The sequence below is a fragment of the Saimiri boliviensis genome, chromosome X (genome assembly GCF_048565385.1).
Source record: "Saimiri boliviensis isolate mSaiBol1 chromosome X, mSaiBol1.pri, whole genome shotgun sequence".
NCBI lineage: Eukaryota > Metazoa > Chordata > Mammalia > Primates > Cebidae > Saimiri > Saimiri boliviensis.
The window spans coordinates 113,614,066-113,619,866 of record NC_133470.1 but is presented as its reverse complement, the minus strand read 5'-3'; the positions used below and the strand labels follow the sequence as shown (position 1 = coordinate 113,619,866).

Here is a 5,801-nt window from a genome sequence, read left to right as displayed (position 1 = left end):
TCAGAATTCAACAATATACTCAAAAGATTATCCATCATGACCAAGTGGGGTTTATCTCTTGGATGCATGGATGGTTCAGCATATGCAAATCAATTAATGTGATGCATCTTATCAACATAATAAAGGATAAAATCCAGACGACTATTTCACTTGATGCTGAAAAATCATTTAATAAAATTCAATATCAATTCATGGTAAAAACCCATAAAAAACTATGGATAGAAGGAACATACCACAACATAAGAAAAGGCAGGTAGTGTATGGCAGACCCACAGCTAGTATCACCCTGAATAAGGAAAAGCTGAAAGCCTTTACTCTAAGATGTGGAACTCGACAAGGATGCCCACAATCACCACTGTTATTCAACATAGTACTAGCACTCTTAGCTAGAGCAACTGGACAACAAAAAGATATAAACGGCATCCAAATTGGCAAGAAACAAGTCAAATTATTTTGGCTTACAGAAGATATAATTTTATATTTTTAAAAAACCTAAAGACTACATAAGGAATTTATTAGAACTAATGACAAATTCAGTAAAGTTGGAGGATAGAAAATTAGTGTACAAAAATCATAGCATTTCTATTTGCCAACAGGTAACAATTTGAAAAAGAATTTTAAAAAGTCATTCCATTACAACAGTCACACATACAATTAAATACCTAGGAATAAACCAAAGAAGTGAAATATTTATATATTAAAATATGTGAAACACTCATGAAAGAAATTTAAGGGAACACGAAAAAATTGAAAAATATCTCAAAATCACGGATTGGATTAATCAACATTGTGAAAAATGTCCATACAACCCAAAGGAATCTACAGATTCAAAGCAATTTCTATCAAAATACCAATGACATTCTCCACAAATACAGATAAACCTGTCCTAAAATTTATATGTAACCACTAGAGACATAGAATAGGCAAACCTATTCTAATCAAAAAGAAAAAATCTGGAGAAATCGCATTACCTGACTTCAAAAATTATACTATCGAGTTGTAATAACCAAAAGAGTATGGTACCAGCATGAAAACAGACACATAGAGCAATGGGACGAAATAGAGAACCGACAAACAAATGCACAAACCTACAGTTAACCCAGTTTAGACAAAGGTGCCAAGAACATACACTAGGGAAAAGATAGCCTCTTCAATAAATGGTGCTTGGAAAACTAGATATCCATATAGAGAAAAATGAAACTAGATCAGATTCTTTCACCATATACAAAAATCACACCAAAATGAATAAAAGGCTTAAATCTAGTACCTCAAATTATGAAGCTACTACAAGAAAGCATTGGGAAAATTCTCCAGGACGTTGGTATGGGCAAAAATTTATTGGGTGATATTCCATAAGCACAGGCAACACCATCTCCAGTTAGAATGGTGATCATTAAAAACTCAGGAGACAACAGATGCTGGAGAGGATGTGGAGAAATAGGAATGCTTTTACACTGTTGGTGGGAGTGTAAATTAGTTCAACCATTGTGGAAGACAGTGTGACGATTCCTGAAGGATCTAGAAATAGAAATATCATTTGACCCAGCAATCCCATTACTGGGTATATACCCAAATGATTATAAATCAGTAGTTATAAAGACACATGCACACATATGTTTATTGCAGCACTGTTTACAATGGCAAAGACTTGGAACCAACCCAAATACCTATCAAAGATATACTGGATAAAGAAAGTGTGGCACATATACATGAAGGAATACTACGCAGGCATAAAAAAGGATGAGTTTATGTCCTTTGCAGGGACATGGATGAAGCTGGAAACCATTCTCAGCAAACAGACACAGGAACAGAAAACCAAACACCACATGTTCTCACTCATAAGTGGGTGTTGAACAATGAGAACACATGGACACAGGGAGGGGAACATCACACACTGGGCCTGTCAGGGGGCAAATAGGGTAGGGAAGGGATAGCAGGGGGTGGGGGGTTTGGGGAGGGATAACATTCGGAGAAATAACTAATGTAGATGATGGGAGAATGAATATAGTAAATCATCATGGCACATGTATACCTATGTAACAAACGTGCATGATCTGCACATGTACCCCAGAACTTAAAGTATAATTTTTAAAAAAGAAAATAAATAAATAAATTGATAGGACTGAGTATACAATATTTCAAGATATTAGATAGTGACACTAATCAAGTCTGTGATATTGTTCAAGAGTTATGCATAGACATCAATGAAGTAGAACAGGGAACCTAGAAAGAGATGAACACATATACCCAACTAATTATTTTACAACATATAAAGCAATTCAATAGAGAAAAAATGGTCTTTTCAACATATTTTCTTGGAGCAATTGAACATATATAGGCAGAAAATATATAGCTCCTCCCTTAAGTCTCACACCTTATACAAAAATTACCTCAGAATAGACAAGAAACTTAAATGTAAATCATAAAATTATAAAGCATGATATCTCACAGAAAGTTCTCCACTCCCAGACAAGGGTCCTTCAGCTTCCTACCTTGAAAGCACCAGAGCAGGCATTGTGGGAAGACAAACAGCCTCCCTAAGAACAACCCTTCCAAGCCAGACTACCTCCCAGCCTTCCTGGAATACAAGGCTGGCATGATCCACATCTTTCGGGGAAGTCAATAGGCCGGAATCCAAGGTGAACATGAAGGAGGTGGTAGAGGCTGTGACCACTGTGGAGACACCACCCATGGTGGTTGTGAACATTGTGGGCTATGTAGAAACTTGTCGAGGCCTCTGGACCTTCAAGACCATCTTTGCTGAACACATCAGCAATACGTGCAAAAGGCATTTCTATAGGAACTGTCATAAATCTAAGAAAAAGGCCTTTACCAAGTACTGCAAGAAATTGCAGGATGAGGATGGCAAGAAGCAGCTGGAGAAGGACTTTAGCAGCATGAAGAAGTACTGCCAAGTCATTTGCATCATTGCTCACACCCAGATGTGCCTTTTTCCTCTGCACCAGATGACCCACCTGATGAAGAGCTAGGTGAACCGAGGCACCGTGGTCAAGAAGCTGGACTGGGCCCAGAAGAGGTTGGAGTAGCACATACCTGTGAACCAAGTTTTTGGGCAGGATGAGATAATCAAAGTCATTGGGGTGACCAAGGGCAAAGGCTACAAAGGGGTCGCCAGTTATTGGCACACCAAGAAGCTGCCCCACAAGACCCACCAAGGCCCATGCAAGGTGGCCTGTATTGGGGCATGACATCCTGCCCGTGTGGCCTTCTCTGTGGCATGCACTGGCCTGAAAGGCTATCATCATGTCACTGAGCTAGATAAGAAAATCTGTAAGATCAGCCAAGGCTACCTTATCAAGGATGGCAAACTGATCAAGAATAATGCCTCCATTGACTATGGCCTGTCTGACAAGAGCATCAACCCTCTGGGTGACTTTGTCCACTATGGTGAAGTGACCGATGACTTTGTCATGCTGAAAGGCTGTGTGGTGGGAACCAAGAAGTGAGTGCTCACTCTCCAGAAGTCCTTGCTGGTGCAGACCAAATGGCAGGCTCTGGAGAAGATTTACCTTAAGTTCATTAATACCACCTCCAAGTTTGGCCATGGCCACTTCCAGAACATGGAGGAGAAGAAAGCATTCATGGGACCACTCAAGAAAGACTGAATTGCAAAGGAAGAAGGAGCTTAATGCCAGGAATAGATTTTGTAGCTGGTGGGGCGTTAATAAAAATTATTTTTCATTGAAAAATATAAATAAATACAAATAAAACATTTCTGTGAGAAATCTAGAAAGGTCTAAGTAAGAGGAGTGATACAGAGTGATCACAGATTATAAAACAATATATTAAGATATCAACTCTTCTGATATAAATTGATATATTCTCAGTCAAAATTCCATCAGGCTGTTTTATTTCCATAAACATCATCAAGCTAATTATAAATTTTATATAGAAAAATCAAAAAACTTGGAATTATGCAAACAACTTTAAGAAAAACAAAATTCAATTTATTTTACTATTTAATTCTAAGACTTACAAGTTTATAATTATCAAGTCCATGTGGCATTGATAAAAGGACAGACATTTAGATTTACAGAACAAAAGATAGAATCCAGAAATACACACAGATCTATATGTTCAGTTGATTTCTTTGACAAATTGCCAATATAATTCACTGGGACAAGATAGTCTTTTGAAAAATGTTACTGGGAAATGCATGCATCTCTATTTATAATTGAACCTTGAACCATACATCAAACCACATGCAAAAATTAACCAAAAATATATCTTAACATAAATGTAAACCTACAAAACTTCTAAAAGCAAACCTAGGGAAAAATATTCCTGAATTTTGACTATCCAAAGATATAATGACTATGCAAGAATACAAACCAAGAAAGAAAAAAAAGATAAATAAGACATAATTAAAATCGAACACTACAGTTCTTAAAAACACAATTTACAAACATTAAAAGGTAAGCCACAGACAAGAAGAAAATATTTGCCAAATACATATCTGATAAAAGACCTATACACAGAATTTAAAAAGAACACTACAACTCAATATTGTACATATTAGTCTCTTTGTATTGCAATATAAGGAAGACCTGAAGCTGGGTAATTTACAAAGAAAAGAGGTTATTTGGCTCATAGTTTTGCAGGCTGTCCAAGAAACATGGCACCAGTATGTGCTTCTGGTGAGGGCTTCAGGAAGCTTATAATCATGGTGAAAGGTGAAGGGAAGCCAGCATGTCACATGGTGAGAAAGGGAGCAAGAGAGAGGGGAGAGGCGCCACACTCTTTGAAATGACCAGATCTTGTGTGAACACGGAGGGAGAGCTCACTCATTAACACAAAGGAGGGCACCAAGCCATTCCTGAGAGATATGCCCCCATGACTCCTACTAGGCCCCATCTTCAACATTAGAGGTCATATTTTAACACGAGATTCATAAAAGGCAAAACATCCAAACCATATCACTGTAGTAATAAGACGACAAAATTTATAGGGAAAGATTTGAACAGACACTTCATCAAAGAGATACAGATTACAAATAAGCACATGAAAAGATAATCAACAACATTAGCCATTAGGAAAATGTAAATTAAAACCACAATAAGATACCATTACATACCTACTATAATATAAAAATATCTAGATTTTTTAATGCAAAAACACGAAGGAAGAATAAATATAACTTCCACGTATTGCTGGTGGAAGTGCAAATTATGCAAACATTTAAAAAACGAGTTTGGCACTTTCTCCTAAAATTGAACATAAACTTATCATATGACCCAGCTGGTTGAATACTAGTAATTTATCCAAGAAAAATAAAAAGATGTGCCCACACAAAGAACTTCACACAAGTGTTCATAACAGCTTTATTAATAATAGCCAAAAACTGGAAAGAATCCAAATGTTCATCAAATGGTGAATGGCTAAACAAATTGTGATAGACTTACACAATGAAAATTATTTAGCAATAAAAAGAGATGATTTGGGAGGCCTAGGCGGGTGGATCACGAGTCAGGAGATCAAGACTACCCGGGCTAACATGGTGAAATCCTGTCTCTACTAAAATTACCAAAAAAAAAAAAAAAATTAGCCGGGCGTGGTGGTGGGCACCTGTAGTCCCAGCTACTCAGGGACTGAGGCCAGAGTCACTTAAACCCGGGAGGCAGAGGTTGCAGTGAGCTGAGCCGCAGAACTAGACATCTCAAAAAAAAAAAAAAAAAAAGAGAGAGAGAAAGATGAATGAGCCAGGCATGGTGGCTCACACCTGTAATCCCAACACTTTGGGAGGCCAAGGCGGTCAGATCACAAGGTCAGGAGTTTGAGAC

At 37.5% G+C, this 5,801-nt stretch overlaps 1 pseudogene; it reads left to right on the top strand.

Annotated features, from left to right (window-relative positions):
* Positions 1–2,437: 2,437 nt before the first annotated feature.
* Positions 2,438–3,650, top strand: LOC101039170 (large ribosomal subunit protein uL3 pseudogene; annotated as a pseudogene).
* The last annotated feature ends 2,151 nt before the right edge of the window (positions 3,651–5,801 follow it).